Source organism: Theobroma cacao, chromosome 3 (genome assembly GCF_000208745.1).
Source record: "Theobroma cacao cultivar B97-61/B2 chromosome 3, Criollo_cocoa_genome_V2, whole genome shotgun sequence".
NCBI classification, from domain to species: domain Eukaryota; kingdom Viridiplantae; phylum Streptophyta; class Magnoliopsida; order Malvales; family Malvaceae; genus Theobroma; species Theobroma cacao.
Genome location: NC_030852.1, coordinates 19,532,628 through 19,554,868, shown reverse-complemented (window position 1 = coordinate 19,554,868; position 22,241 = coordinate 19,532,628). Strand labels below are relative to the sequence as shown.

The window sequence follows — 22,241 nt, the reverse complement described above, 5'->3', positions numbered from 1 at the left end:
GTAAATGAGTTGTGAATAAACTTGCTCTCTTTTTTAAATACTCTACAACAATTTTCATAAAAAGAGCACAAGCTCAAGAATAAACTCGCTCTTTCTTTTAAATCATATGAAAAACAATTTGGAAACCAAATGAGCAAGTGAGTTGAAAACAAAATCTCAAGACTCTTCAAAACAAGTACATAAATAAAAAGTGAAAAGCAACTTGAAGAATAAATCAAAGAATAAAACAAAATAAGTGCAAATTTTTAAGACTTTTCAAATCAAGGTGGAAAGCATGAGTATTTCAAAGTGAATCAAAAGTGATTTGAAGAGTGAGTTAAGGAAAAACAATTTTGAACTCAAATAGTCAAATTTATTCATTGCACGATAAAATCGACAAGTAAGGAGTAGTGAAGATTAGAGAAAAGAAGAATAAGTTCAAAGAGAGGAAAAAGAGAGCTATAAGTGACTTTTTAAAACTCCTTCAAAACGAAATATGCAAGTTAAAAAGTAAAGAGAAGAGAGAAAACACACAAAGTATTTATAGAGGTTTGGCCCTTTCCATAAGCACCTACATCCTCTCTCTTGGTTCGCCAAGGAATTCTCAATCCACTATAAAAACTGCCTTTTCAAGGATCAAGCATAACTTTTACAAATTACCTTTTCAAGAGGATCAAGCATTACCTCACACTATTTTTTCATGGGATCAAGCATAACCCACACTACCCTTTCAAGAAATAGACATAACCTCAGTCTTTTCAAGGATCAGGCAGAACCTTAGCCTTTTCAAGGATCGAGTAAAACCTCACCCTTTTCAAGGATTAGGTAGAATCTTAGCCTTTTCAAGAATCAAGTAAAAACTTTACATCATTGCCTTTTAAAGGTTCAAGCATAATCTTTTCTCTCTTACAACATTAAAGCTTGTTGGTCTTGTTGGAGTGCTAGAGAAGAGGTTGAATAACACTAATAATTTTAAAATTAGCCCTTTGTGAATTATAGAACTTTGAACTAATTGGAAGAAGAAAGATTTAAAGTTTGTAGTAAGTAAAAGACACCTAGTAATGAAGAGTAGAGAGTAGTGGACAATATAAGAGTATTTATAGTGGTTCGGTCCCTTTGACCTACATCTACTAACTCGATCTTCTAATTAAATATTTTTAACCCAATTTCACTATACTACTGGAATTAATAACTTCCATCAAGCTTTTACAAGGTAAGCTTTTAACCCTAGCTCTAATCCATTACAACAAGCTTTAGAGTGCTTCCCACTCTTTGATTTCCCAAGAATAATAAGAAATAGAGGTACAACTAGAACTCTTTACAAATATGGAAAGATTACAACCCATCTCAAACACTTTTGTTGGAATAAGAATGAAGGACAAGAGTTTTTGGTGAAGGATATTTGGCTTTTTTGCTAAAAAATGGCTTTTTTTTCATTCAATCTTCTTTCTTGGACCGTTGGAGCTTCCTTTCATACTTAGGGAGTTAGATTTTTCTATTAGGGGCAGTTTTCTAACCGTTGGAGATGACTTTGATACCATTCTAGCCATTATTTTGTCCTTTAGTGCTTAAATTCAAATGGGTAGATAGAGTTCCGTTAACTAGTTACAGGTGGCTCTAACAGATTGTAGCTTCTTTACCTCGCATTATCTTGCCGATGTGTATTCTGTGTTAACTGATTACAAGATACTTTAACCAATTAAGAGATCTCTATCTTTGGGCTTTTCTACTTTAGTAGATGTCCTTTAACTGGTTATGATAACTCTATTGTATATAGTTATTTTGACAAATTTTAGAGACTTAAGTAGCTAGATCTTTGAGATTTTAGGTTTGGATTATTGCATTTTATGTGTTTTTCTAGTTTAAGTTTAATTACATGTTGAGTAGTTAATTTAAGCTATTTTAGTTAGATTTTATGTTATTTTGTTTTAAATTAATTTAAGAGTAGTTATTGCTGGTTTCTCTTATTGCTTTTATAGGAAATTTGATAAAAAAGGCTCATTTGATGAAAATCTGTGCGAGTATAGTGATAGTTTCGTTTGTATATGTTTCGGTATTTTGACTATATCTCTTTATACAAAACTCAAAATGAAGTGATTCTTGGACCACTAGAACATTAAGAGGAAGGGCTACAACTTTTTTTTGTTTACCACCTCACCTAGTTCTGATTAGATCATGGTCAAAATATTTGTCTAATTCGGAGTACTGCAATAGTATGCATGGACTGAACATGATTCGGTACTAGGAGCATATCTTTCAACCTAGATGTCCAATTAAAGTGATTCATAAACCATTGGAAAGTTAAGAGAAGGGCTACAACTTTTATGTTTACCATTTTTCCTAGTTTGGATTAGATCAGGTTGAAAATCACGTTCAAAGTTGATAGATCACCGTAGCGCTGGAAAACATGGCCGCAACGTTGAGCTAAAATGGCACACCATACATTTTCTTGAGAGCATAGTGCCGTGGTGCTGAAAAGTAACACCGCAGTGCTTCTAAGGAAAAAATTCAGTGCCTCGGGACCAAGAAATCAAGGCCGCAACGCTGGACAATTTTCCAAAAATAAAAATTTGATGGGATTTTGGAAATTAGGTCACTTAGACTAACATTAAAGCAGAATTCTAGGTCCTTCAAAAACCTTACTTTTCAAAATTAAGCCCAGTTCCTTTAAATCTAACAAAAACATAAATAACTAATAAATAATAGCCAAATCAAAATAAATAAACATAAAATTAAAATAACATAATAAAAATTAAATAATTATAAAAAAACTAAAAATGACTAAATTCCAATTTAAAAGTAAGGACTTAGCTAATATTTAATAACAAAATTGGACTAAAATAATTCTATAAAACAGAATTATCAGCCATTGATAAGGAAGTTTCTTGTTCTTGTTTTTTTTTTTTTTTGCTTTTCACATTTAGGACAATGTGCAATTTAAGTTTGGGGGAGGGTTTTATTGTTATTAGTTTTTATGATATTTTAGTTAGTTATTTTCGTTAAATTGTTTTTAATTCTATGCATGTTTTAAAAACTTGAGCTAGATTCAATTGCGTTAGTTTTGTTTAATTTACCTATCCAATGATAAGAACTTAGTTATGTTCATATCTTGATTCTTTGAAAAATGTGAACATTGTTTGAGTGTTATGTGAATTCTTATGCTAAGCTTTATTGTTAGGATAAAATTTCTACATTTTGAGCACTATGCCTTTTGCTTGGATTCATTGTACGAATTTAGAGACAATTTATGTGAATGTGAATTTTTGAACTATGAATTAAGTTCTAGAATTTGTTCGATTCTCTCTCGAGGTGAAATAATAGATTATGCTCAGTTAAAGAAATGATTTAGGTCATCATTGGACCGATTGAGTCTTTTTGGCCTTGTTTTTCATAAATTACCCTTAGTTTCCCTCTTTGAACCTAAAGACACCTTTTCTTTATTTGAACACTTAATTTTTATCCTAAACCCTTATATTAATATTTCCAACAATTATTGCATCTCTCATTCTTAAGTGCATAAGTCAACTTATGAATGTTATGAGCTAGGTAATGGAAAAGGTAGTAAAGATGAAAAATGAAGAAAAGTTAAAAATATGATTGTATTCGTCTCACTACCCAACAAAACAAAATAAGTTTAGAGGTGTGAAATTGAGAAAAAGAAAAAGAGAAAGAAAGAATGAAAGGTTGAACCAAAGAAAAATGTTGAAAAAAAAAGGGGGTATATTAGGTGAAGAAAAATAAAACTCTATAGGTCCTAAATTAACTATGTGCTTAGGGTGATTTGAGCTATAAATTATCCCATATCCAACCTTAACTATAGCCATACATTACAAGCTAATTAAAGTCTTATTGATTGTTAATTTAGTGTTAGTCTACATCAGTGGAGAAAGAGATGAAAAACAAACTTATGAAATTTAATTACTAATTTAAATTTTGCATGAGTATAAACTTATCCGTATTGTACAATTTTCTATCCGAAAAGATTGCACACACACACACACACACACGAAAATTCACTTAATGATAAGCTTGCATTTGAATTGAAATATGAACTTGAATAAAATTTGTATGTGGCTTAAAGTTATGAATATGGGTTAACTGTTGAAGATATTAAAGGTGATTAATCAAATGATGCAATTGAATTCGAGTTAAATGTTTTCATTGTTTAAGTTATTGCATTTTCTTTTATGTTTTGCTCGAAGACTAGCAAAATCTTAAGTTTAAGGGTGTGATAATTCTGTTATATAAAGTTATTTTAACACATTTTGGAGGGCTTAAGTAGCTAGATCTTTGAGTGTTTAGGTTCGAATTTTAGCCTTTTAGGTGTTTTTCTAGTTTAAGTTAGATTACATGTTGAATAGTTAAATTAAGTTATTTTAGTTCAATTTTACTTTATTTTGCTTTAATTTACTTTAAAAAGAGTTAGTGTCCATGGTTTTATGCAGGATATGTGATGAGCAAGGTGCATTTGAGTCAAAATAGCATAAGTATGGTGAAGGCTCTATTTATACATGCTACAGTAATTCAAGTATAACTTGAGCTACAGAAGTTCCATTGATGTAATTCTTCATCCACTGGAAAGCTAAGAGAATGGGCTACAACTTTTATGTTTACCACTTTGCCCAATTAGAGCCAGATCGAGGTGAAAATCATGTCAGAAGATGATGGATGGATGTAGTTTTGCACAAGGCAGCATGGTGATTGGAGGTTACGACTCTGAGTTAGTCATGGACATAGCGCTGAAGGAGCTATTGGCGCAGCACTGGGAGGATCGTGGCCACGGCGTTGAGCTGGTGAGGTACATCATACAAATGTCCGAGACTAGAGAGCCACATCGCTGAATAAGTAGCACCACGGCGCCACAAAGGAGTGTCACGGTGCTGCAACGCCACCTCGACTTCCTAAAATAAATTTTTGATGGAAAATTGGAAAGGAGGCATCTTGCACATATTTAAGGGGCTTTTCAAGAGCATTCAGAGGGGAGGACAGTAGTAGCTTTTTTGAAGAATTGGAGCTAAGAATCAGCCAAGAAATCAAGAGCAATTGAGAGAGATTTGAGATTAAACAAGCTTCAACATTAGTTTATTTCTCTCTTTCGTGCTATACTTATTTTCTTGTTTTGAATTCATGGTTGAATTTCTTTGGATAATGTTTTATTTAGATATGATGAACTAATTTACTTTTCTAGGATTGTAGTGGATTTCAACATATAGTTTTAATACTTGTTTTTCTATTAGTTATCATGAATGGGTATCGTTTTACTTATTCAAATATGTTCTTAATGCCTATAATTGCTTGATCAACGATTAATTGATTTGTGAATCTGATTGAAACTCAAGAAAGACATTTTAGGTTGGACTAGGTTTGAATAGTGTATGTTCACATCACTTAGATGATCTAATTCGTGATTCAGGTAGACATATGCCAATTGCCATACATAGCCAAATTAGGACACTTGCTTAAAAAACTTAATTTAATTGAATCTATAGATATATAGTGAATTAATTAAGTTAGGTATTTGTGCAAGCATCTCGACAGAAACTTGTCCATAGGTTTGGATTCTAGGTTAGTAAAACAGCCCAAGAAAGATAAATAACAAGAGAAACTGGTATCAGATAAAGTGTTGAATGAATTCATAATCCTAAGTCTTTATTCTATTGCTTTTCTCAACATATTTAATTTTTGTTGGTTAATTTAGTGTTTATTTTAATTTCATTTTTAATTAGTTTTTCAACTTTCAGATTCCTTAAATAAGATTAATTTGTTATACAATTTTAGTGCTTAGTGAAACTTTGGAAACAAATCCCCGTGGGAATGATAATCTGGACTTATTGTCTATATTACTTGTTCAATACATATACTTATGTGTGTAAAATTAACAACAATAACTTTATTTTATTATTTTAAGATTTGTTAGCTTTGAATATTGTGGAAGAAATAATGTTGCTGATAAATAGGTAATTAAAATTTTTGCAAGATTGGAATAGATGTGTTGGATTTTAATCACTTTACATTAATTTATGGTGAATTTAGTTGCTACATAAGGGTGAATGATGAACATAAAATTTTGCATTGGCATGGAATTTGTGGGTAATGCAGTATGTGAAAAAAAATAGTGCTTTTCTAATTTAATGGCTAGTCTAATTGGGTTATGGTTGCTTGTCCTAGGGAAAATTACTATTTATTTGTATGTAAAGGATGGCACCCAAGAAAATAACTCAAGGTAGTAGTAGTGGGACTCAATTTGATCATAGCAAATTTGAGTCTGTTGATGCGGCTAAGAGATATACTCAATCACTAGTGCATAAAGTCCTTATTCCAAAACATGGCATTTATCTCCTTCTTGAGCTATATAGTTCTGTTCATAAGGTCATCACTGAGCGTTAATGGGAGCAATTTTGTGAACACCTTGAGGCAACCATCTTAACTGTTGTTTAGGAATTTTATGCCAACTCTGCTGAACACGTGAATGGCCAAGTTTTTGTGCGAGGATGTTAGGTTTGTTTTGAAAGTCTAATGATCAATCAATTTTATAACTTACTTTATATTGACAATGATGAGTATGGATAATTCTTGATTGGTAACATTGATTAGGATGGGTTCTTGGAGTATTTTGTGATAAGGGGGTTGAATGGAAAATGACTAAAGGCATACTTATGTCTTTTAAGGCTAGTACCATGAAGACGATTCATAAACTTTAGTATCATTTTTTGGCTACAAGGTTACTTATTGTGAAACATATTAGTGATGTGACAAAGGATAGAGCTATCTTATTATATGCAATTGTTTTTGGGATGTCAATCAATGTAGTCAAGTGATATTCAGTATCATTGTTCAAGCTGCTCGATCGCCTCGTGATGGACTATTGTTTCCATCTTTGATCATAGTCTTGTGCAAGAAAATAAGTGTGAATTAAGATAAGAATGAAGAAATTTTACAACCTAAAGCTCCTTTGGATGCGGGAATTATGAATCGATTTTATGCTCAAGAGTTGTCAACTATTAAAGGTAGTTTTTCTTCTGTTCCACACCATCCACCACCACGAAGGTAACCTCAACATCTTTCCATGTCTCAAAAAATGGAAAGGCTTGAACTTCGAAAAGATCACCAAGAGGCATGTTTGCAATCCATTGAGCATATGATGCATGCTTATGTCGAGCATGTTGGTATGGATATGACTTCTTTTCCTACTTTACCAGATGATCTCACAATGGAGGACCTAAATGATGAAGATGAGGAAGAGGATTTTTAGAGTGAATCGAATGTCAGGGGAGTATTCTTTTACCTTATTTTCTTAACATTAGGGACAATGTTATTTTTAAGTTTGCAGGGGAATTTTAAGTTTAGTTGTTAAGTTAGTGAATTTTCATTTAATTTGATGCATTTGCAGTTGCTTAAAAAAAATTATAAATATTTGAGCTAGATTTAAGAACGCCAGTTTCATTTAATTTACCTGTCAAATGATGAGAACTTAGTTATATTCCTATCTTGATTCTTTGCACATGTGAATATTGTTTAAGTGTTATGTAAACTTTTAGGCTAAGCTTCATTGTTAAGATGAGATTTTTACATTTTGAGCTTTATGTCTTATGATTGGATTCATTGTACATATTTAGAGAAGGTTTATGTGAATGTGAATTTTTGAATTATGTATTAAGTTCTAGAATTTGTTTGATTCTCTCTCGAGGCGAAATCCTAGGTTATACTTAGTTAAGGAGATGATTTAAGCCATTTTGGACTGATTGAGCTTTTTTTAGCCTTCCTTTACATAATTTATCATTAGTTTCCTCTTTTAGTTTCCCCTTTTGAGCCTAATGACACCTTTTCTTTGTTTGAACACTTAATTTTTAGTTTAAACCCTTATATTGATATTTCCAACAATTCTTGCATCTTTCAATCCTAAGTACATAGGTCAATTTAGGGAGTGTTATGAGCTTGGTAGTGAAAAATATAGTTAAGATGAAAAATGAAAAAAAGTTCAAAAATATAATTGTGTTCATCTCACTACCCAATAAAAGAAGTAAGTTTAAGGGTGTGAAATTGAAAAAAAGAAAAAAGGAAAGAATGAAGTGTTGAACAAAAGAAAAATTTTAATGAAAAAGGGATATACTAGGTGGTGGAAAATAAAGCTCTGAATAAGTCTTAGATTGACTATGTGCTTAGGGTGATTTGAGCTATACATTATTTCATATCCTACCTTGACCTTAGCCATACATTACAAACAAATTAAAGTCTTATTGATCCTTAATTTAGTGTTAGTCTACATTAGCGGAGAGAGAGAGATAAAAAGCAAACTTATGGAATTTAATTACTAATTTGAATTTTGCATGAATATAAACTTATTTAAATTTTACAATGTTCTCGGTGAAAGGATTGCACACACGCACAAAAATTCACTTAACGCTAAGCTTGCATTTGAATTGAAATATGAGCTTGAATAATATTTGTGTGTTGCTTAGAGTTATGAATTGAATTAACTTTTGAGGATATTAAAAGTGATTAATGAAATGGCACAATTGATTTCTAGTTAAATGTTTCTTTGTTTAAGTTATTGCATTTTGTTCTATGTTTTGCTCGAGTGTCAACAAAATCTTAAGTTTGGGGGTGTGATAACTGTATTATATAAAGTTATTTTGAGACATTTTGAAGGCTTAAGTAGCTAGATTTTTAAGTTTTTAGATTCGAATTTTAGCATTTTAAGTGTTTTTCTAGTTTAAGTTAGATTATGTGTTAAGTAGTTAATTTAATTTATTTTAGTGTAATTTTACTTTACTTTGCTTTAATTTACTTTAAGATGAGTTATTGTTGATCTCTCTTATGGTTTTGTGTAAGATATTTGATGAGAAAGGTGCATTTGAGTTAAAATCGCATAAGTATGGTGAAGGCTTAATGTGTACATGCTGCGGTATTCCAAGGATAACATGAGCTACAAAAGTCTAATTGATGAGATTTGTGAGCTAAGAGAATGGGCTACAACTTACATGTTTACCACTTCGTCTAGTTTAGATTTGATCAAGGTGAAAATTTCATTGGAAAATGATGGACAGTTGCAGTTTTGCATAACATGTTCATTGGAGGTCATGGCCTTGAGTTACTCATGGTCGTGGAGCTGAGGGAGTTTAGGCCACAGTATTGGGAAGATCATGGCTGCGACACTGAGGGAGTTAAGGCTGCAGTGCTAGGAAGATCATGGTTGCAGTGTTGGATAGTTGATGTGCATCATACAAACTCCCGAAGCCAAAGCTTCGCAACATTAAAAAAGTAATGTCGCGGCACTAAGGAATCATGGCCGTGGCCCCACACTAGTTTCCAAAAATAAAATGTTTGATGGAAATTTGGAAATTAGGATGCCTTACACGTATTTAAAAGACTTTTTTATAACATTCAAGGGGAAAGACGATAGTAGCTTTTTTGGAGATTTACAGCTAAGAATCTAGCAAGAGAACAAGAGCAATTGAGAGAGATTTGAGATCAACAAAGATTCAACATTAGTTTATTTCTCTCTTTTGTGTTAGACTTATTTTCTTGGTTTGAATTCATGACTAAATTCCTTTAGATATTGTTCTATTTAGATATCATGAACTAACTTGCTAAGATTACAGTGGATTTTAACATGTAGTTCGAATATTAGCTTTTCTTTTATTTATCATGAATGAGTATAGTTTTGCTTATTCAAATATGTTCTTAATGCTTTTAATTACTTAATCAATAATTAATTGATTTGTTAATCTAATTGAAACTTGACAGAGAGATTTTAAATTAGACTAAGATTTGAATAGTGTATGTTCATGTCACTTAGGTGATCTTATTCGCAATTCGGATAGACATGCATCAACTGTCATACATAGCCAAATTAGGACACTAGCTTAATGAACTTAATTTAATTGATTCCTATAGACATATAGTGAATTAATTAAGTTAGGTATTTGTGCAAATATCTCGACAGAGATTTGTACATAGCTCTGGATTCTAGGTTAGTAAAGTCACCCATGAAAGATAAATAATAAGAAAAGCTGGTATCAGATGAAGTGTTGGATAAACCCATAATCCTAAGTCTTTAATCTATTTTCTTTCTCAAATATATTTAATTTCTGCTAGTTAATTTAGAGTTTATTTTAATTTTGTTTTAATTAATTTTCTATAATTTTCAATTACTTAAATAAGATTTGATTTGTTATAAAATTTTAGTACTTAGTAAAAATTTAGGAATAAATCCCTATGGGAACGATACTCTACTTCTACTATAATACTTGTTTGGGATAACGTGCACTTGCATGAAATTTCGACAACAAGTGATGACTCCACTCTCATGATGCATCATAAATGCCCAATGTGCAATGGGGTCAAACATTCCGACCTAAGGTTGATGGGGGTCAAATCATCACATTGTATGAATTAATGATTTATGGTTGACAATGGTGTAACGTTGTTAGGAATGTTTGTATGTTACGTTAATTGAGTATTGATTATGTATTGATTATGATGTATTCCTACTATGGCATGAATGTAGGATTGGTTAGATAGAAATCAGCCTTATAATTAAACCCAAGAGGTAAAAGGACTTATAGTTAGCAGAAATGAAGAATTTTGCCCAGAACTCTGGGATTCTGAGTTCTAAGTATTGATACATGTGAAGTATGTATCAATAAATTCTAAACAAAATGCTTCAAGAAGCTTTTTGTGTGAAATGTATCAATACATTTTACTAAAGTATTGATAGATTTTTAAAAGGTATCTATACATTCTTGAATGTATCTATAGCTTCATTGTGAAACAGGTTATTTGAACAAATTTGATGATAATTTCAAAGTTAAATGATTTCCAAAGGTTTATACAAAGTTATTTTTCATGTAATACTACGTGAATGATGTTTGTCCGCTATGTTTCATGATTATTACAGTAATGAGGAAAGATTTATGACTCATACGTGTTTAATATTGCATGTTTACTAAATACTCTTATCCCTTGACTTGTCCTTTTTCGATGTCCACTCATAGAGCCTTTGTGACTCACACGTTCTTTTTCTTATTTATTTTTGTTGCAGATCAATGATAACGCCCTTTTGCTAGTGTCACGGAGACTTGATTTGTTAATACTTCATTAGTAGGTGTCTAGCAAACTTTTGATGCATAGCGAGTCAAGTCATGTTTTGCTGATGAGTCGTTCTTTTATTTTGTTTATAAATAATTGTTTGCACTAGAATGTTAAGCCATTATGTGGTAAATTACTTTTATGATAATATATGAATATTATGAATGTTGAGCCAAGGAATGGTAAATTATTTTCATGGGATTATGTGAATATTGTGAATGATGGCCTACGAACCTATATGAGCATTTGAAGTGCCTTTACAGATTTTATGCTAATTGTATTGGGTACATATTTTATGAATGAGAAGTGTGTACATCTTTTATGTTGAGAAGTTCATAATTGTGTACTTATGCCTATGCGTGGATGCTTATGTTTACATTTATCTATGCTTGTATGTGATTGATGATTGATTGAGATTAAGAGGCTTGCTTGGGCCTAGCAGTTTGTACTTGTCTGGGTTATTTGATAATTCTATTTTATAGAATTATTTTAGTCCAATTTTGTTATTAAATATTAGCTAAATTCTCAATTTTCAATTATAATTTACTTATTTTTAGTTGTTTTTATAATTAGTTTATTTTTAAGTGAGTTATTTTAATTTTATGCTATTTCTTTTAATTTGATTGTTATTTATTAGTTTTTATATTTTTTGTAAGAGCTAAAGGAATTGGGCTTAATTTTGGAAAGTAAGGTGTTGAAAGACCCGGGAAGTTTGTTTGCATATGCTTTAGCCTTTTGGTCATAACTTGCGCTGCAAAACTCCAAATGATGCTATTCTTAGACCATTGGAAAACTAAGAGACAGAGCTACTACTTTCATGCAGATCACTTTACTCAATTCTGCTTTGAAGATAGATAAAACAACATTGGAAAATGGTTGGATGTACTGTGCTAGGAATGGAAATTTTTAAAGACTGACAATTGATTTTTTGGGCCTTTCATTACACTTTTAAGCCTAATTAAATCATAGGTCAACTTTGGGAACTACAGGTTAAGTTTATTAGTATAAATAGGATATTTTGAAGAGCATTAGGGTAGACGACTTTTGGGAGACTCAAGAAGCTAGAAGTTAAGGTTGAAATTTGGAGAGTTAGGTAGCAAATATTTGTTTTGTTTTCTTTCTTGGCTTTTATTTTCCTTGTTACTCTCAATGGTTGAAATTTACATAATGTTATTTATCTTTGCAATCATGAGTAGCTAATTTTCTTTTTCTAGAATTGCAATTGAACTCACATGTAATCTAAAGTTTTTATCTCTTTCTTACTTATCTTTAATGGGATTTGAATTGTTTATTCCAATTTGTTCTTAATGCTTTCAATTGCTTGGCCACCGATTAAATTGATTTAGAAACCTAAACAAACTTAGGAAAGGGAGTTTAGTGTAGACTAAAATTGGGATAGCATATGATCATATTAATTATTTGCATATAGGATAAGGATACACCTATAGACCATATGTAGCCAGATTAGAGTATGAACTTAATGAATCTGTTTTAATTTCAATTCACATAGGGATATTCTGTTTTGGTTAAAATAGATATTTTTATAAGATGAGTTGGGAGACCCTTATAAATAATTTAGGACTCTAGGTTAGCAATTCAACCCATTGAAATAAGTTAACGAAGAGAGGTAAGATTAGATGAAGTGTGAGGGATATTGTAATCCTAGGTTTGTTTGATTTGATATTTACTTAAGTTATTATTATTTTGATTTTTCGTAGTTTAAATTTTGGTTAAGTATTTTTAGTTAGTCAATTTAGTTATTTGATATTGATTGTTTGAATAAGATTAAATTGTTCTAATTTTAGTACTTAGTAAAATTTTAGATCAATTCTCTGTGGGTTTGATACTCTGCTTGCTTATATACTATCTATTCAATATGTATACTTGCGTAGTAGAATTTTAACTGACAAGTTTTTGGCGCCATTGTCGGAGAATTGTTTCTTGAATTTATACTAATACTAATACCAAGCAATTTAGTCTTACTTCAAATTTTATTTTTCTTGTTTTAATATTAGAGTTTGTTTGCTTGCAGATATCTTTGGTCATTGTATGCAAAGAAGAAACAACTTGAATCTTGTTCCTTTTGATCCTGAGATAGAAAGAACTTTCAGAAGACACCAAAGGGAGAATTTACAAGTTGCAGCTTTAAATCAAACGATGGTTGAGGATAACAATAACAATGGCAATAATGCCATCAATTTGGTTTTCGAAACAAATAGAGCACTGTGTGATTATGCTGTTCCTCTTTTGCAAGGTTTGCACCAAAGCATTAGGAGACCTTCCATCAATGCAAATAATTTTGAAATTAAACCAGCTTACATTCAGATGATTCAGTCTTCAGGCCAGTTTGGTGGGTTACCTAGTAATGATCCTAATTCTCATTTGGTAAATTTCTTGGAGATTTGTGATACTTTAAATACAATGGAGTAATTGATGATGCTATTAGATTGAGACTATTTTCGTTTTCTTTGAGGGATAAAGCAAAGAGCTGGCTTAATTCACTGCCTAATGGGTCTATCACTACATGGGAAGACTTAGCTCAAAAGTTTCTAGTAAAATTTTTTTCGCCTGCCAATACTGCAAAGATAAGGAACATTATCACCTCATTCACACAATTTGATGGTGAATCCTTGTATGAAGCTTGGGAGAGGTTTAAAGAACTACTGATAATATGTCCACATCATGAGATTCTTGATTGGTTGCAAGTTCAGACATTCTACAATTAGATGGTTGGGTCAATAAAAACCACAATTGATGCTACTACTGGTGGGGCATTAATGAGTAAGAATGCTGTAAATGCTTATAATTTGTTGGAAGAGATGGCCTCAAATAATTATCAATGGCCTTCAGAAAGGTTAGGTTCGAGGAAAGCTGTTGGAGCTTATGAAATTGACGCACTTGGAACCTTAATTGCTCAAGTAGCTGCGCAAGTGGCTGCACTGTCCAGGAAGTTTGATGCATTAGGAGTTCATGCAGTTCATAATTCAGTTGTAGTTTATGAGTTGTGTGGAGATAGCCATTCAAATGATCAATGTCCATACAATTCTGAATCTGTCCAATTTGTAGGGAACTTCAATAGACATAAGAATAACCCATGTTCTAATACTTATGATCTAGGTTGGAGAAACCACCCCAACTTTTCATGAAACAACAATGCAGTGCCTTTCAATCCAAAACCCATCATGCCTCCTAGTTTTCATAAACAAGCTAGACCACAAATTCCTGAAAAGAAGTCCCAATTGGAAGAACTTCTCTTACAATATATATATATCCAAGACTGATACTATCATTCAAAGTCAAGGAGCTTCCTTGAGAAATCTTGAGACCCAAGTGGGACAGCTTGCAAATTCCATCAACAATAGACCTCAAGGTTCTTTACCCAGTGACACACAAATTAATCCTAAAGGTAGGGAACAATGCCAAGCAATCACTTTAAGGAGTGGAAAAGAAATCCAGGGGGTGAATGAAAAAGCAATTGAATATGAGAATGAACATGTTGATAAGGAAGGGATGTGTGAGAAAGAAATTGAAGTTGAATAGAAAAAAGATGAAAAGGCTAAAAATCAGGGAACTTCTCAAGTCATCCATCCTTCACCACCCTTTCCCCAAAGGCTTCAAAAGCAAAAGCTTGAAAAACAATTTCAAAAGTTCATCAATGTCTTCAAGAAATTACATATAAATATTACTTTTGCTGAAGCTTTGGAACAAATGCCCAGCTTTGTCAAGTTCTTGAAGGACATCCTCTCCAAAAAGAGAAAGCTAGGTGAGTTTGAAACTGTCACCCTTACAGAAAAGTGTAGTGCAATTTTCCAAAATAAATTGCCACCAAAACTCGAAGATCTAGGTAGTTTCACAATCTTTTGCACTATTGGTAATTTATTTTTTGCAAAAGCTTTGAGTGATTTAGGTGCAAGTATCAATTTAATGCCTTCGTCAATTTTTGAGAAACTTGGTTTGGGGGAATGCAAACCCATTTCTTTTACTTTGCAACTGGCTGATTGTTCTTATGTGTACCCAAAGGGAATTATTGAAATGTTCTTGTCAAGGTAGATAAATTTATTTTTTCAATTGATTTTATAAATTTTGACATGGAAGAAGATAGGCAAATTCCAATCATCCTTGCGAGGTCATTCTGAGCAACTACTAGAGCTTTGATTGATGTTGAAAAAGGTGAGCTCACTTTAAGAGTTCAAGACCACCAGATAACATTTAATATTTTCAAAGCTTTAAAATTGCTTGTGACATCTGAAATCTGCTTTTCTGTGAGTATGATAAATAACTTTACACAAGATGTTTTCTTAGAAGAAAATCCCAATGATCCTTTTGAAGCATGTTTAGTTGCTAACTCTGATAGGGATGATGATGAATTTATTGAATATTCAAATTAGTTAAATGCTCACTCCAAATTTAGAACTAATCATCAATTTGAGTCTTTAGATGTTTTAGCTTCTTTGATGTCAACTTCTAAGCCTTCTATTGAGGAACCACCTACTTTGGAACTCAAACCTCTTCCTACACACTTGAGGTATCATTTTCTTGGAAAATCTTTTACTCTTCCAGTTATTATTTCTGCTGCTCTTACTAACATGCAAGAGGAGAAGTTATTGAGGACACTTAGAGAATTCAAGAAAGTAGTAGGGTGGACCATAGCTGATATTACGAGAATTAGCCCTTCATTTTGCATGCACAAAATTCCCCTTGAGGATAATCACAAAGCCATAATTGAACAACAAAGAAGATTGAATCCTATCATGAAAGAAGTAGCCAAGAAAGAAATCATCAAGTGGTTGGATGCCGAAATAATTTATCCTATCTCTGATAGCTCATAGGTAAGTCCAGTTCAATGTGTTCCTAAGAAATGGGGAATGACTGTGGTTGCCAATGACAATAATGAACTCATTCCAACAAGAACTGTGACTGGATGGAGAATGTGCATGGACTACTGCAAGCTCAACAAAGCTACAAGAAAAGATTACTTCCTTCTTCAATTCATTGATCAAATGTTGGATCGTCTGGCTAGTAAGGAATATTATTGTTTTCTAGATGGTTATTTTGGTTATTACCAAATTGCTATTGCTCATGAAGATCAAGAAAAGACTACATTTACATGTCCTTATGGCACCATTGCTTTTAGAAGAATGCCATTTGGATTGTGTAATACACTTGCCACCTTTCAGAGATGTATGATGGCCATATTCACAGCCATGGTGGAGAAATGTTTAGAGATATTTATGGATGATTTTTCTGTCTTTGGAAATAATTTTGATGATTGTCTTTTAAATCTTGCTAGGGTACTCAAGAGATGTGAAGAAACAAATTTGGTGCTCAATTGGGAGAAATGTCACTTCATTGTGTAAGAAGGTATTGTCCTTGGGCATAAGATCTCTAGTAGCGACATTGAGGTAGATAAAGCAAAAATTGAAACAATTGAAAAATTACTACCTCCAATAAATGTCAAAGGTATTAGAAGTTTTCTTGGTCATGCTGGTTTTTATAAAAGATTTATTAAAGACTTTTCAAAAATTTCTAAACCACTTTGCAATTTATTGGAAAAAGATGTGCCATTTAAGTTTGATAATGAATGTCTTGTTGCTTTTAATGAATTGAAGAAAATATTAATATCTGCACCTATCATAATTAGTCCCGATTGGACTCTCTCTTTTGAGCTAATGTGTGATGCGAGTGATTATACAGTGGGAGCTATTTTGGGACAAAGGAAGGATAAAATCTTTCATTCCATCTATTATGCTAGTAAGACTTTAAATGAGGCCCAAAAAAATTATACCACAACAGAAAATGAGCTTTTGGCTGTAGTTTTTGCTTTTGACAAATTTCGCTCTTATCTCGTGGGGACAAAGGTGATAGTGTACACTGATCACTTAGCTATCAATATATTTGATTGCCAAGAAGGATGCTAAGCCAAGATTGATAAGGTGGATTCTCTTACTTCAAGAATTTGATCTCGAGATTCGTGATAGAAAAGGAATAGAAAATCAAGTGGTAGACCACTTCTCAAGATTGGAGATTGCAGCTAAAGGTAAGAATTCAACTTTAATCAAGGAGACATTTCCTGATGAACAAATCCTTCAAGTTAGTAAGAAATCACTTCCTTGATATGGTGATTTCGTGAATTATCTGGTAAGCAATATTATTCCCCTTGATTTAAATTTTCATCAGAAAAAGAAAATTTTGCATGATGTTAAATTTTATTTTTGGGATGAGCCTTACTTGTTTAAGTAGTGTAAAGACTAGATCTTCAGAAAATGTGTTTCGGAAGAAGAGATTCAAAGTGTGCTTCATCATTACCATTCTTCAGATTATGGAGGACACTTTGGAGGAACTAGGACTGCTGTGAAAGTCCTCTAATTAGGTTTGTATTGGCCTACATTATTTAAAGATGCTCACAATTTTGTTTTGCATTGTGACAGGTGCCAAAGAGTGGGTAATATCTCAAGGTGACATGAAATGCCTCTCAACAACATCCTTGAGATAGAAATTTTTTATGTATGGGGTATTGACTTCATGTGTCCATTCATATCTTCATACAACAACAAATACATCTTGCTTGCTGGAGATTATGTCTCCGAATGGGTTGAAGCGGTAGCCTTTCCTCATAATGATTCAAAGGTGGTGATAAATTTCATCAAGAAGAATATTTTCACTCAATTTGGCACTCTAAGGGTAATTATTAGTGATGAGGGGAGTCACTTTTGCAACGAGTATTTTGATACATTTCTTGTCATGACCCAATACTCCCCTCGAGCTTGTGACAACCGTCGCGGTGTCCCGATCGACACTCATTACTCAGAATATCAACCGGAATCTCGTAAGGCTTTAATATCAGTTTTCGCACCTCCCCAGTGAGCAACAGTTGTTAAGTTTCATGTTTTGAGAGATTATAAACTATTTCCAAATCAAAATAATAGAAAAATAATTTTTTTCTCACAGGGGCATTTTGGTCATTTTTTTCCCAAAATTTCGAAATCAGCTAAAAATGTAGTATGCGAGTATAAAACATACAATTCATAATCAAAAATAAGTTTAGATGTCTAAAACATTCATTTAAAGTGAAATTATAACTATTTGAATATAATAAAAATATTTAATAAAATATTCTATTTGCTTATAAAAAAATATTTATAGAGTTACCGTTAGATAATTTTTGTAGTGTAAAAGCTAAATAAATTCATACATACTGTAATACAACTAACCAAATAAGTATCAAATAGAAAAATCGAGAGGATTTTAGAGAAAATAGTGTGCCCCACAAGAAAAGATTGGGCAAGAAGATTGGATGATGCACTGTGGGCATATCGGACTACTTACAAGACCCCAATTAGCATGTCTCCATACAAGTTGGTCTTTGGCAAAGCTTGTCACTTACTGGTGGAACTTGAGCACAATACTTATAGGGCCGTGAAGAAGTTAAATTTTGATTTACAAGATGCAAGTGAGCAGAGGTTGTTGCAATTAAATGAACTTGATGAATTTTGGCTTCAAGCTTATGAGAATGCCAAACTTTATAAAGAGAAAACAAAGCAATACATGATAAGAAGATAGTGGAATGAAGCTTTGAGCCTATACAATAGTGTTGCTTTATAACTCTCGCTTGAAATTATTTTCGGGAAAGCTTAAATCAAGGTGGTTTGGTCCTTTCATTGTCAATAAGGTATTTCCACATGGAGCAATCGAAGTTAGGGGGATAGATGGTGGAAAATTTAAAGTCAATGGACAAAGATTGAACCATTATTGGGGAGGCGAAATTAATCGTCAAATGTCCTCTATACACTTGCTTGACATGGCCTAGAGTACAAGTCAGTCTAGCTGAAGACTATAAATGAAGCGCTTCTTAGGAGGTAACCCAAGCTCTTCAACCTTCCTTATTTTTATCTTTATTTTATTTAATGCTATTTCATTTATTTCTTTTAATTTAATTTTTTTATGTTTTCTTTTACAAGTAATTGGTTTTAAAAAAATCAAAAAATTTTCAAAAAAAAAAAAGAAGTCAGAGCCGCAACCCTTAAATTGAGAGCCATGACCTTAAAATGAGGCAGAAAAAAGAGCTGAAACATAATGTTTTAGTGCTGCGACCCTTAAAGGGAGAGCTACGGTGTTGGATGAAGCAGGGAAAAGGCAACAAACAGAACGTTTGAGTGACACGGCGTTGAAACCCAAAGCATAATGCTTCGGGTGTAAACAGGTGAAAGTGAGGGCCGCGGCGCTAGATCGGGGCTTAGCCCCAACCCTATAAAAACTACTATATTTTTGGTTTCTTATTCATTCTTCTTCTTCTCCAGCCGTTCTCTTCCTCTATTCTCTCAAATATTTTGCTCCCCTTCCTCACATACATAAAAAAAAGGCTAGTTGCATATTTTTCTTTTTCTTCACTTACAATTTTTACATCTTTTCCATACTTGTTTTTTTTTGGTCTTGCCTTCAATCCTCCCTCAAGGTGAGTTCTCTCTCTCTCTCTCTTTACCACATATTTGATTTTTGTTTAGTAAGGGAAAGATTGTTGTGTGACAATAGGGTCATTGTCAAATTTTATGATTTAATGAGTCCATTGTGTAGGTTTATTCATGGGTTCTCCTACTCTCTCATGGTTTATGTTTGAAGTGTAGAAAATTTTTATGATTAGTGCCAAATTCTTGTTGCCCATATAATGGATTCATGAACTTTTTGTTTGCTGCAAATATAATTGTTAAATGTTTTGTTCATGTGAGTAGCTGATGGGTTTGTTTAATTTTTGACGCTTGGTTGGGCAAGTAGAAATAGCTTCTGGAATTGTTGGTGCAACAACATGCAATAACTGATAATTTTATATGAGTGCATTGTCATAGAATTATTTTTGTTTTATTTTTTTGGACTGTTGCATTGTGAAATTTATGATTATGAGAATGCTGTTTGAATGTTGTGAGGAATAGAGGATTTATGTTGCATCTTGTGGAGAGAGATTGTAAATTGAATTATTGAACTTGGATTGTTGAATTGGACAGAAATTAATTAAACTAGTGCTTGTGGATCTTTCATATTTTCATGGTTGTGCACGCAACACTACTTGCATATTTTTACTCTAGTTTGTTTTGTTAATTGAATTTCTTTTGTAGGAATGGCACCCAAATGATCCAAACCAAGCTCTAGTGGCACCTTTGATAGATCGAAGTTCATATCTGCAGATGCCTCTACGGGATATCATACATCGTTGATCAACAAAGTGCTAATTCCTGAACGAGGGATAGATATCCCCATCCTTCCTTATAAGGGAATTCATGACATGCTTCAAGACAGACATTGGCAGCTATTTAGTGACCAACCTGAAGCTGCAGTGGCTCCGATAGTCCAAGAGTTTTATGCAAATGCGGTTGAGCATGTTGATGGTGGTGCGTTTGTCTATGGCAAACAAGTCCCTTTTCACAATCAAGCTATCAACGCATCTTTTGGAACCCCCAATATTGAGAATGATGAATATGGGCAGTACTTGGGCGATCATCAAGATTGTAACGAGATTATCGACACTTTGTGTTGAAGGAGCCCAATGGAAGACATCGCATGGTGAGCCCATTTCATTTAAACGAAGTGCCATGAAAAAGGGGCTGAAAGTTTGGTTACACTTTGTAGCGGCATGGTTACTCCCTTCTACTCATATCAATGATGTCACGAGGGATCGCGTACTGCTTATTTATGCCATTGCAACACATAAATCCATTGACATTGGTAAGGTTATCTCTCATGCCATCTTACATACGGGCCGCACTAAACAAAATGGTATCGATTTTCCTTCCTTGATCATTTGCATTATGTGTGAGAGCTAGTGTGCAATGGAGTGATAAAGAGAAGCTGCAACAACCAAAAATTCCCATCACCATGGGCATTCTTAAGCGATTAGAGGAATTTGCATCGGTCGTTGGTAGTTCTTTGCAAACCGCTCCCCTACCTTCACAAACAGCTCCCACACGTAATGTTGCTCAATGGATGGAGTGCATTGATCATAGATTAGATCATCACGAAAGGCAAAATCGGGCAATTGAACAAATGATGAGAGCCAATGCCGAACACATCGGGATGGCTATGACTACTTTTCCTTCGTTGCCTACAAATTATGACTTTGAGGACGATTTTTGTGCTGACAATGTGGAGGACTTGTAGACTGCAACTTAAGAGTTCGGGGAGTATTCTTATCCTTTTTCTTTAATTTTCTTTTATCACATTGAGGACAATGTTTGTTCCAAGTTTGGGGGAGTGGTTTAGAATTTTGTTGGTTTATTTTTTTCGTTATATTTAGTTAGCTTTATTTTAAGCTATGTCTTGCATGATTTATTTGTGTTTTTTTTATAAAAAAATTTGAGATAGTTGCACCTCATTCATGATTGTCCTAATCCTAAGATGATATTTTAATTATCTTTTGATTCTTAGCTTTTGGGAAGCATATAGTTATGATTTAATCTTATGTGATATTCTTGGGTTAGCTTTATTTTAGAATGTGACTTCCAATAATTTGAGCACTATACTCATTTTCTTAGAATTTTTATGTGATTTAGAGAAAGTTTATGTTGATGAAAAAGTATAGTGAAGTCAAGAATTCTAGAATTTGTTTAATTCTCTCTAGAGGCGAAATCTTAGATATCACTTAGGACAGGAAGTGATTTAGGCCATCTTTGGATCGTTTGAGCTTTTTTGAGCTTACCTTATTATATTTATCCTTAGTTACCCTTTTTGAGCCTAATTTACCTTTTCTTTATAATTACACAATTGTGTTAGCCTTGACCTGTCTATTTAAATCTAGCAATTTGAACCTTTCACCCTTTAAGTATTTTAATCTTTCTAAGAATGGTTTGAGCTTAAAAATAAATTGAGGAAGAAAGGTGAAAAATAAAAGAAATAAAGTGTGTTGTACAAAGGAAAGTTTACTTCAAGTTTAGGGGTGCTATACAAAAAAATTTTGACCTTTTTATATGTCCTAGATTGATTAAGTGCTTAGGGTGAATTTAAGCCTAAACATATCCTTTATCATACCTTGACCCTAACCTTACATTATAAGCTTAATAAAGGCCTATTGATTCTTGAATAAGTGTTAATCTACATTAGTGGAGAGAGAGATGAAAGCAAACTTATGGGATCCTAGTACTAATCTATGCTTAGATTTGGCATAAACTAATCCGAATTGCATGATA

The 22,241-nt window shown here is 32.8% G+C and overlaps 1 pseudogene; it reads left to right on the top strand.

Annotated features, from left to right (window-relative positions):
• LOC108661160 lies at positions 13,228-20,596 on the top strand (annotated as a pseudogene).